This window comes from Pseudophryne corroboree, chromosome 11, assembly GCF_028390025.1.
Source record: "Pseudophryne corroboree isolate aPseCor3 chromosome 11, aPseCor3.hap2, whole genome shotgun sequence".
Taxonomy (NCBI): domain Eukaryota; kingdom Metazoa; phylum Chordata; class Amphibia; order Anura; family Myobatrachidae; genus Pseudophryne; species Pseudophryne corroboree.
In genome coordinates this window covers 9,078,379-9,091,151 of record NC_086454.1, presented here as the reverse complement: position 1 = coordinate 9,091,151, position 12,773 = coordinate 9,078,379, and the positions used below count along the sequence as shown (strand labels likewise).

Sequence of the window (12,773 nt, the reverse complement as noted above, 5' to 3'; positions counted from 1 at the left end):
CCCTACACCGCTGCCTAACCCTAACCCTCCCTTCCCTGCTGCCTAAACATAACCCTCTCCGGTGGTGCATAACCCAAACCCTCCCCGGTGGTGCCTAACCCTAACCCTCCCTTCCCCGCTGCCTTTCCCAAACCGTCCCCGGTGGTGCCTAACCCTAACCCTCCCTACTCTGCTGCCTAACCCAAACCCTCCCCGGTGGTGCCTAACCATAACCCTCCCTTCCCCGCTGCCTAATCCAAACCCTCCCCGGTGGTGCCTAACCCTAACCCTTCCTACCCCGCTGCCTAACCCAAACCCTCCCCGGTAGTGCCTAACCCTAACCCTCCCTACCCCGCTGCCTAACCCAAACCCTCCCCGGTGGTGACTAACCCTCCCTTCCCCAATGCCTAACCCAAACCCTCCCCCAGTGGTGCCTAACCCAAACCCTCCCAGGTGGTGCCTAACCCTCCCTTCCCTGCTGCCTAACCTTAACCCTCCCTACCCCTCTACCTAAACCTAACCCTCCCCAGTGGTGCCTAACCCTAACCCTCCCTTCCCTGCTGCCTAATCCAAACCCTCCCCAGTGGTGCCTAACCCTAACCCTCCCTACACCGCTGCCTAAACCTAACCCTCCCCAGTGGTGCCTAACCCTAACCCTCCCTACCCCGCTGCCTAACCCAAACCCTCCCCAGTGGTGCCTAACCCTCCCTTCCCTGCTGCCTAACCCTAACCCACCCTACCCCGCTGCCTAAACCTAACCGCCCTGGTGGTCCCTAACCCTCCCTACCCCGCTGCCTAAACCTAACCCTCCCCGGTGGTGCTTATCCTTAACCCACCCTTACCCCGCTGCCTAAACCTAACCACCCCGTTGGTGCCTAACCCTAACCCTCCCTACCTCGCTGCCTAACCCTAACCCTCCCCAGTGGTGCCTAACCCTCTCTGCTTAATGCCCAACCCTAACCCTCCCTCCCCAGTATCTATCCCTAACCTCCCCCCCCCCCCCCTCCCCGCGGTAGGACACCAGTGCATCCCTTTTGCCATAGATTTTTTTCTCCGTAACTTGATTTCAGCAGCAAAACTCCTAATTTCCTGTGTCTCCACTGTGTCCTTACCCATTTTGATATAAGAACATAACGCCATCTCAGGATGGCATTGTGGTAACTTACCAGCTCCTGGAGAGGCAAAAATTATTTTCTTCCACCTGTTGATGTGCGTCTTCCTTCCACGGGCCAATTGCAGCGCTTACTGGGCATGAGCGGCCTCTTCGGATCGTGCATGCATCGTATTTAAAAATCAAAGACAGGATTTCATCACCAGCATTACACTGATGCCGAACGGAGGCAAATATGGACCCAGTGCAGTGAGCAGAAATCATTTCTTATGGGGCAATGCATTAAATCTTGGTGATATACAAAGTGAAGAGAGATAAAGTACCAGCCAACCAGCTCCTAACTGTCATTTTCAAACACAGCCTGTAACATGACAGGTAGGAGCTGATTGGCTGGTACTTTATCTCTTACCACTTTATCTCTCTCCAAGGTTTGATACATCTCCCCCTTACAGTTTCTTGCCACCCAGTCATTGTGGGATATGTATCAAAGGTTGGAAAGAGATAAAGTGGACGGAGATAAAGTACCAGCCAATCAGCTCTCAACTGCCATGTCACAGGCTGGGTTTGAAAAGTGACAGTTAGGAGCTGATTGGCTGGTACTTTAAATCCGTCCACTTTATCTCCACCTGAGGCTTAGTAAATAGACCCCTATATCTCTCTCCACTTTTATCTCTCCAAGCTTTGATACATATGTCATACAGTGTTATAAAGGAGTGTGACAATACGTAGAGCTGATTGGTCAGTTCCGGGCTCATGGCTGTGTACAGGGAATCCTGTGACTGGCAGCTACAGGGGAGACCTGTCTCTTATTTCCCCTGAGTGTCAGCGCTGATAGATATCAGGTAGTTTGGCGCTAACAGTGGCCGTCAGCTGGGATACACTGACTCCATCACCACCGGCAACGGGGGAGACCCGAGACAGGCTTCCAGATTAGGGGAGGAGTGGGGGGGGGATACACTGACTCTATCACCACCGGCAACGGGGGAGACCTGAGACAGGCTTCCAGAGTAGGGGAGGGGAAGGGGGAGCGGGGGGGGATAAGGCATCTTTTTGCTGAAGGACGAGATTGGGTATTATTTCATTATATAGCTTTCTATGTTTGTGTAAGTCGTCTGACAGTCACTAAAGGCTTCTGAATAAAAGTAAAGCGCAACGGTATATGCTGACGCTATTATTAATACTGTCATTACATTTTCCTGTAAAACGTACTTAAAATAAAAGTTATTTCACTGCTGGAAAAAATTTAAATTCCATCCTGTCTTTCTTCATGGAGACTGTAACAATGACATATAAATATTATGGCGTGGTAACGCCTGGTGTGCCCGTGTGCAATCCCCACCCCCACCCCCAAGACACACTTTCTTACCTTGTGCACTGGTAAAGCAGGTCCCTCCTCCGCCGTGTTGCCATCTTTCCAGTGATATCGGCAAAGTCTTTCCATTCACTGGGGGTCATTCCGAGTTGTTCGCTAGCTGCATTCATTCGCTGTGCAGCGATGAGGCAAAAAAACTGCACTTCTGCGCATTCGTATGTGGCGCAATGTGCACGCGCGGCGTACTATTACAATGAACGATGTCGTTTCACATAGGGTCTAGCGATGCTTAACAGTCGCACTGGTGACCGCAGAGTGATTGACAGGAAGAGGGCGTTTCTGGGTGTCAACTGATCGTTTTCAGGGAGTGTTAAAAAAAACGCAGGCGTGCCAGGAAAGACGGAGGCGTGGCTGGGCGAACGCAGGGCATGTTCGTGACGTCAAAACAGGAACTGAACAGTCTGAAGTGATCGTAAGCGCTGAGTAGGTTTGGAGCTACTCTAAAACTGCACAAAATAATTTTGTAGCCGCTCTGCGATCCCTTCGTTCGCACTTCTGCTAAGCTAAAATACGCTCCCAGTGGGAGGCGGCATAGCGTTTGCGCGGTTGCTAAAAACTGCTAGCGAGCGAACAACTCGGAATGACCACCACAGTGCAGTGTTCCCTGATATGTCACTGGGGGAATATGGGGCCGCAGAGGAGGAGGGACCTGCTCGCCGGCGCACAAGTATAATCAGGGTGCAGGATGGTTATTGAGTAAGGATTTCCGTAGATTGCTGTAGGTTCACATCTAATGCCACGTGTTCCTGTTACTGGGCATCTGTAATAACAGGTCTCAGGACCAAAGCTTTATTTATTCTGTATAATACTTGTTTTTACTACTACTAATCTGCCAGTGTGTTTCCAGGGTTCTCAGGATTAGCATACAGTAGATTATACCTATTTAAATGATGAGAAATCACATAATCCCTTAATAGAACATTAAGGGGGAAAACAACCCAAGTAAAGAGAGGACGTGGTGTACGCAGGTGGAGGTATTACAGGATTTGCGGCTCTCTCCGGTCTCTCATAAACTAGAGCGATGTAAGAATGGCTGTCACTTATCAGTTTGACCCGTCGACTGTACAATGAGTGGCACTGCATCTGCGCTTATGCAAACAAGCAGAAGATGCACACCGTGCCTTCCACACAAGCATGGCGGAATGAGAAGTTCAAGCATATCACCATGGCAACGCTAATTACACTGATCATCCTGCTTAGCATAAAACAGAATGCTGCAGAGCTCATCTGCTCGCTTACAACACAATACCACAATACAGAGGTAATGGCGAGCAGAGCGTCTCGCTATTGGAAGGGGGAATGCTGGACTTCCGGACACCCATTAGAAGCCGGACTGTTGTTGCTATCCACTGCCCCTACATTCCAAATCTCCAGGGAGCAGAGTGGGCCCCAAGTAGCCTAAAAATATTATTGTAGGACCTCTTGGTCCAATCTGTTCAGTTTAAGCATCATAGCCCCCCCCCCCCCCCCCCTCCCCCTGCAGCCTTCCTCTCAGCCTGCACACAGGATGAGCCTAGCTCCTGTGCCCCCTCACGGCCACCTCTGCTGGGCGCAGCTCCATAGAATGTGGATGCTAGGAAAGTTCTATTGCACATACTCAAATCAGACTTAGCATCTGACATTACATTGCCCTCGAAAGAAAGACTGAACATTTCTGAGTTGGAAGAGGACAGATCACAAGATCCCTGAGCTGATTAAATCCACAATTTTTTTAAGTGCATAAAAAACTAGAGATGTGCGGGTTCGGTTTTACTCGGATTTTTCTTATTGGCTATCCAAAACGCGTGACATCCGTGAGCCAATAACATGCCTTTTTGAGACCGGAGTAAATCCAAGTAAAACCGAACCCGCACATCTCTATTAAAAAAAACATTGAATCTGAGCTGAGGACCTGGGTGGGATCATCTTCGGTGGGATCTTCATAAATCCCTGAAAGGATGAAGTGGACCTGTGATAAGTTCATATGCAGACCAAATTCCAGACCCACCCACATAACCTTCAATGCTTCCCTATCCAGTTACATCCTCTCTGTACAGTCCACATAACCTCACATATTTTGTCTTCCAACATTGCTGGGTGATCATATCATACAACCCATTAAGACCCTAGCAATCTGATGGACCAATATGCAACAGGTAGCATCTATCCTTGTGTATCAATGCATATTTCCCTATAGAGTGTAAGCTTGTGAGCAGGGCCTTCCTACCTCTATGTCTGTCTGTATTTACCCAGTTTTGTTCTATAACTGTTGTTCTAATTGTAAAGCGCAACGGAATATGCTGCGCTATTTAAGAAACTGCTAATAAATAATAAATAAATATATATCATGTTACCACTGCTGCCACTGAGCGACCACAGATCCTAGCTTACCTTGTTTCTCTAGAGGGGTGATCTTCTACCAGGGCTATCTAGGAAGGTATTCCTGATAGAGACCATCTACTGCACAATGTTGTCGCAATACTCAAAAAGTTACTACTTCCCACTAGATGTAAAGATGGGTTCTTTAATATCTATATCAATTGTTCAGCATTCTGTTAGAGTCTATCCTCAGGCTAGTCACTGCCTATCGGAGGAAGAGGTTTTGATTGTTTAGGCAGCTTATCAAATTCCGTAACCACCCACATAACCTTCATAAACCTTCTTATCTAATTACATCCCCCCTGTACAGTCCACACATATCCTCACATATTTTCCCTTCCTTCATGTCCCCATACTCCTGACTCCAGGCCAAAATTTCTGTGTGACCAAATCATACAGCCCGCCAATCTGATGGACCATTGTGCTATAGATAGCACCTATCATTGTGTATCAATGCCTATTTCCCTATAGAGTGTAAGCCGGCGAGCAGGGCCCTCCTACCTCTATGTCTGTCTGGTATTACCCAGTTTTATTTTATCAGTGTTGTGTCCAATTGTAAAGTGCAACGGAATATGCTGCAATAGATAAGAAACTGTTAATAAATAATAAAATAATATTTCAAGGACTCACAATTGTCCAGCATATACAGTATATAATATATAATTAATGGGCAGTGAGTGTGCCCAATATTCTGTCGTTATGTACACCCTGTTTGTAGTGACGCCGTCATGATCCCACTTTGTGCTGCCTTTATATGTTTCCCCCTAACACTTGGTTCCAACATTTTCATTATCTGACATTTTTTGGAGAGTGCACCATATATAAGACCACTTATTAACAAATGGCCAAACGGTGACCCCACGGATCAGCCAAACTTTTCCTTCCCTATGTGAAATATATATGGTTGCACTTCCACCATTATATAACCAACATGTTGATTAATATTTTAAAGCAAAGAACAAAATCTACGAAGCCCTGTACGCTCGTCACATAATGTTAGTGCTCCTTTAAATTTTCATCTCAAGTCCTTAGAGAAGAGTCATCTTACAAAAGTCCTAAGGGGTAGATCATAAATATAGCCATAAGGGGTAGATCATACATATAGCCATAAGGGGTAGATCATAAATATAGCCATAAGGGATAGATCATAAATATAGCCATAAGGGATAGATCATAAATATAGCCATAAGGGGTAGATCATAAATATAGCCATAAGGGGTAGATCATACATATAGCCATAAGGGGTAGATCATAAATATAGCCATAAGGGATAGATCATAAATATAGCCATAAGGGGTAGATCATAAATATAGCCATAAGGGGTAGATCCTAAATATAGCCATAAGGGGTAGATCATAAATATAGCCATAAGGGGTAGATCCTAAATATAGCCATAAGGGGTAGATCATAAATATAGCCATAAGGGGTAGATCCTAAATATAGCCATAAGGGGTAGATCATAAATATAGCCATAAGGGGTAGATCATAAATATAGCCATAAGGGGTAGATCATAAATATAGACATAAGGGGTAGCTCATAAATATAGCCATATGGAGTAGATCATAAATATAGCCATAAGGGGTAGATCATAAATATAGCCATAAGGGGTAGATCATAAATATAGCCATATGGAGTAGATCATAAATATAGCCATATGGAGTAGATCATAAATATAGCCATAAGGGGTAGATCATAAATATAGCCATAAGGGGTAGATCATAAATATAGCCATAAGGGGTAGATCATAAATATAGCCATAAGGGGTAGATCCTAAATATAGCCATAAGGGGTAGATCCTAAATATAGCCATAAGGGGTAGATCATAAATATAGCCATAAGGGGTAGATCCTAAATATAGCCATAAGGGGTAGATCATAAATATAGCCATAAGGGGTAGATCATAAATATAGCCATAAGGGGTAGATCATAAATATAGCCATAAGGGGTAGATCCTAAATATAGCCATAAGGGGTAGATCATAAATATAGCATAAGGGGTAGATCATAAATATAGCCATAAGGGGTAGATCATAAATATAGCCATAAGGGGTAGATCATAAATATAGCCATAAGGGGTAGATCCTAAATATAGCCATAAGGGGTAGATCCTAAATATAGCCATAAGGGGTAGATCATAAATATAGCATAAGGGGTAGATCATAAATATAGCATAAGGGGTAGATCATAAATATAGCATAAGGGGTAGATCCTAAATATAGCCATAAGGGGTAGATCATAAATATAGCCATAAGGGGTAGATCATAAATATAGCCATAAGGGGTAGATCCTAAATATAGCCATAAGGGGTAGATCCTAAATATAGCCATAAGGGGTAGATCATAAATATAGCCATAAGGGGTAGATCCTAAATATAGCCATAAGGGGTAGATCATAAATATAGCATAAGGGGTAGATCATAAATATAGCATAAGGGGTAGATCATAAATATAGCATAAGGGGTAGATCATACATATAGCCATAAGGGGTAGATTTGCTAAGCCACGGGTTATCAAAGCCACGGTTGATCAGCGACTTTTACCTATACATGTAAAACAGCAACTGAAATAACAGATACTAAATTGGTCTTGTTTAGAATTTATTACAGACAACGTTTTAAACCCATCGGCCAAAGCCGTGGCCCATGTAGAGAGACCATTCCCCACTGTATAATTGTGACACCCAGAAGCCCTCTAGTGATCTGCTATCAGAACAGAACTGGGATCCCCTGTAGCCTCACCTGATAATAGAATTCAACGATACGACCAGAAGTGCGCTGAACGCTAGACCACTCAAGAATGGAGTCAGTTAGGTGCATCTGCCGTACTACCAATCACCGTCTTAACAACTCTCATCTATATTCTTATCTGCTCCTGGTAAACATAACAGCAATTTTGCTTTGAACACCATCATTTCATTTCCTCTTTTCATGCCAGGGAAATCTCTGAGCCTCCAAATGTCGCAGAATGAGGAAGCTCAACCCAACCGAGTGGCAAAGGAGCAAAGTATCAGAGACTAAGGGGTCTATTTACTAAGCCTTGGATGGACATAAAGTTGCTGGAGATAAAGTACCAGCCAAGCGGCTCCTAAATGTCATCTTACAGGCTGTGTTTAAAAAATGACAGTTAGGAGCTGATTGGCTGGTACTTTATCTCCATCCAAGGCTTAGTAAATAGACCCCTAAACATTTGTTTTTTCCTTTCTTTCCCTACTTCACATCTCTATTATAACGCACATTACTGATTAATGTGAAGAAACATTTCACAACGCTCTGTACCTTCTACACAGCAAATAACAGGATCAATCACACGTCTGCACCATCAAGGCTTCTCATAGACAGCTACTGTATATTACCCTGTGATCACTCTGAGACAGACCCCAAGGTGGGTGAAGCCCATTTACCCCCCCCCCTCCCCCTCCACAAGAGCGCACACTGACATCACTAAGCGGAATGCCTGCATATTAGAGGTAGTCTTACATGGATCCTCTTACGGCAATACTGTCACTTTTACACTCTACAGGCATAAGATTAATAACAACTTGGCGTGTCTGAGGTGTTCTGTACACAGAGCGGCTCCCATTGACCAGGATTCTTACAAGCTCATTGATAACATTAGATACTGTGTAAGGCTTTCCAATGGAAATGTAAAAGATATACAGTATATATATATATATATATATATATATGTAGCCAAATAGACAAATAGAATACAGCGCCACTTGTGGGATAAAATCCAAGTAAAACAGAAGAAGCTACAAAAAATAGTCCATATGACTAAAGAGTCCACATAAAAACACTCCCTAACAAAAATGGGTGTCACCCTACCCCTAAAAAAAAACAGTATGGGTAAAATACTGTCAAAACTAAAATATGGATAAAAGGGGATATGGTACCGGTGACCACTGGTGTTCAAAAAAGATATATAACAACTTTAAAAAATGTTATGCTTCTATGCTATGTTATGCTTCTAAAAAGTGGAAATTAGAGGCAGAAATATATAAAAAAGAATATAACAATTTACGTAATACATGTGAGAGACTAAAAATACAATTTATAAAAAGAACAGAAAAAACAGGAGGTCAAACTTAACTTAGCATGGGACGTCAGTGAGGAACCCAACGCGTTTCATCATTAGGACTTCATCAAATTAGTTATCTTTTAAACACCAGTGGTCACTGGTTCCCTTATCCCTTATATCTATCTGTCTATCTATCTATCTATCTATCTATCTATCTATCTATCTATCTATCTATCTATCTATCTATCTGCATGCACACACAGAGTTGTTTTTTTAAAAGTGCATAAAATTATCTTTGTAGACTGATTGCATACACAATGACAATTAAAACGCCATTCAGAATCATTTTTCTTAACACATCAGCATATTTGTTCTAAATAATTGTACTGAATCATGTTTAATTATCTATTAGTTACATAATTTGAAAATAAAGAGAATCGACAATTTTGGGGACATTTTTAGAACAAATATTAATTAAGTAGTTAAAATATGTGAAGTACATGTTGTTGTTTTTTTTTTTTACATTCTGTATTAAATGAAAAGGAAAGCTGAATATTTTATTAATGTAAAATGTTTTGTTATCTAATTATTATAAATCTCTTTCTCGCTAACACAATAAAATGCTGTGAAGTAATATATAAAGGGGACCGAAACAGAATGCAAAGTGTTTCTAAAGTCCACACTCGGGGTATTTGGCTGCAGTGAGTCTTTTTAATGTGATGTTTATGCATTTATTTATGGCATGTGAATATTCTCAGAAGTGAGTTTTATTATTTAAAATAACAAACATAAAAAAGCAATCCAATGTATCATATAAAAGTTTGAAGAACACCATGGAACAGACGGCGGTGACCGATGTCATCAATGTCAGAGCTTTTTCCCAACTCAGTTTATTTAAAAAATATATATATATATTGCAGGGACAAATAAATATAAAAATTAAAATACATTTTGAAGTTTGCAACATGATGAATTCATTGGCCGCAGTCCATACTTCCTGGGCAGGCCTCCAGAGTCTGCATGCACTAATAAGAGAATTACTATAGGTGGCCCAGGGGCTCGCTGGCCCGTCTGTATCTCATTGTGGTCCTGTCCCACAGTGTACCTGTATAATGTAAATCACTGTACAGCAGTACAACATTGACAACATTCACACATAGTGCCCCGGCCACGGTAAGTCCCACTTTAGCCTCCCCTTCTGACATCTCTGGGAGTGCCAAGGTATAATGCCAGCAAATATGCCTACTTTATAGATACTGTACCACCCTCCCCTAATATGTTACTGGTACTATTGTTTCTTATAGGATTTGCTTAGAGCATACTTACCAACATCCCAGTTGCCCCCACCGACAGGGAGCAGCCAGATCGGCCAATGGCGGGGGAGGAGGGGGAGGGGTAATTGGAAACAGTGGGTGTAACAGTGGGCATGATGACATGACTGTGCCACCCCGGCCACCGCCCCCTGCTACACAATGCAATTATTACAGGCAATGTGAATTGGGGGGCGGGGCCATGATGATGCGAATGGAGACTTGTCCTCTTTTCCGAGTGGAAGCAGTTTTCCTGATCGTATACAGTAGTTTGTACAGTTATTTCTGTGCAGAGTTTAGCTACTGTAAAAGGAAGCACACAGGTTCTTGTTCTGTGCTCCTAGAGCCACCGGCAGATCATACTCAGTGTCACATACATGATAATCCTCTAGTAAAAAATCATATAGCTCTCTGTAAATGCAACATTTACTAATACAGTTTACAATGAAAAATAGTACTACATGCAGCTGTAAGGGGCAGTGAGGTGCGGTGAGGTGGTATATACATGTGGGCATTATACACAGGTGCACCAGTATATACATGTGGGCATTATACACAGGTGCACCAGTATATACATGTGGGCATTATACACAGGTGCAGCAGTATATACATGTGGGCATTATACACAGGTGCAGTGGTATATACATGTGGTCATTATACACAGGTGCAGCAGTATATACATGTGGGCATTATACACAGGTGCAGCAGTATATACATTTGGGCATTATACACAGGTGCACCAGTATATACATGTGGGCATTACACACAGGTGCAGCAGTATATACATGTGGGCATTATACACAGGTGCAGCAGTATATACATGTGGGCATTATACACAGGTGCAGTGGTATATACATGTGGGCATTATACACAGGTGCAGCAGTATATACATGTGGGCATTATACACAGGTGCAGCAGTATATACATTTGGGCATTATACACAGGTGCACTAGTATATACATGTGGGCATCACACACAGGTGCAGCATGTATATACATGTAGGCATTATACACAGGTGCAGTGGTATATACATGTGGTCACTATACACAGGTGCAGCAGTATATACATGTGGGCATTATACACAGATGCAGTGGTATATACATGTGGTCACTATACACAGGTGCAGCGGTATATAAATGTGGACATTATACACAGATGCAGTGGTATATACTGTACTTTGTTGTGCCCTATATATAAGTTGTACATATTTTCTTTGTAAAATTATAATCATATTTATAGTAAAGAAAACCCTGAAGTGCACTGGAGTATGACAGGTGAGACTCTGTCTCCCCTGACCGCGTGGCACTGATAAGGGGGTACTGTGGACCCTCTTATATTATCCACCAGGGACAAGTGCTGGGGGTCCTGGATGGTGCCTGGGAGGGGGCTATTCGGATGTATGGAGAATACTCATTTTATGGGAGTGCGTGTTGCTGAAGTGTTTGTAGACACAGGCGCTCAGCTGCTCACATGAGAGGTCACACGGGAGGTCACATGAGAGGTCACACGGGAGGTCACATGAGAGGTCACACGGGAGGTCACATGAGAGGTCACACGGGAGGTAACATGAGAGGTCACACTGCCATATTGCTGGTACAAGTTCCCATGGTGTAACTGAGGGTGGTGTCATTACAGCAATACAGATGCTCAGTCCTTGCACCGTCATACACATGGAACGGATCTACCCCACTGGGGGGCTTTGTAGCAACATTTGCAGAGTGGCAGACGGGTGACCGCCAAAAGATGCAGGCGCGGCAGGGACTGCATCCACCTCTGAATCAGGCCTATTATCTGTACTATGTGGGCAGGATGTACTAAAGGGAAAGTGCAGTAAAAGCCAGTTTTCGGGATTTGTTACAGCATTTCCATATGTACTAAGCAGAGGGTGATGCCAGCTTTTGCTGGCAGTCTCCTGGCTGATGCCCTTGCCCGGCCACCATGTGCTCAGTACTCCCGGACCCCCAACCTCCTTCCACCCCGGCAGCACAGCCAGCTGTCCGGCCTCATCGTCCGTCTGCAGGGAGAAGGAGGAGCCTGGGACTCGCTGCAGAGCGACCTCGCCAGACCCTCCTCGGAACTAGCAATCTTGCCAAGAAGAATAAGAGGCTCCTGGGGCTGGGAGGAGGAGGAGACCTGCGAACACCTCTCGCCCAGCGGCGCACAAGCCCCAATCACAGAGCTGAGTATAAGGGTTTCCCGGTGCCCATTCCATGCCCGGGTTACCTCTGGTGGGCACTTACTGATCGCTGGTAGAAATGAAGTCCCAGCTTCGCACAGGGCAGCTCTGTTTGGAAGTGTTGCACTTTGCATATGTTGTACATGGGATCCGGTCTGAAGATCGACAGTGTCTAGGTCGACAATGTTTAGGTCGACCACTATAGGTCGACAGTCACTAGGTCGACATGGATGGAAGGTCGACAGGGTTTCTAGGTCGACATGTGCTAGGTCGACAGGTCTAAAGGTCGACATGAGTTTTTCACTTTTTTTGGGGGGGGGGATTTTTTCATACTTAACGATCCATGTGGACTACGATTGGAACGGTAAAGTGTGCCGAGCGAAGCGGTAGCGGAGGGGACGCGGTGCACTAATTTGGGATCCCGGTCACTTTCCGAAGAAAACGGCACAAA

At 44.2% G+C, this 12,773-nt stretch overlaps 1 protein-coding gene across 1 annotated transcript in view; it reads right to left on the bottom strand.

Annotated features, from left to right (window-relative positions):
• LRRC4C (leucine rich repeat containing 4C) overlaps positions 1–12,773 on the bottom strand; it is a 1,405,504-nt gene that overhangs the window by 694,820 nt on the left and 697,911 nt on the right. The gene's annotated exons all lie outside the window — the stretch shown is intronic.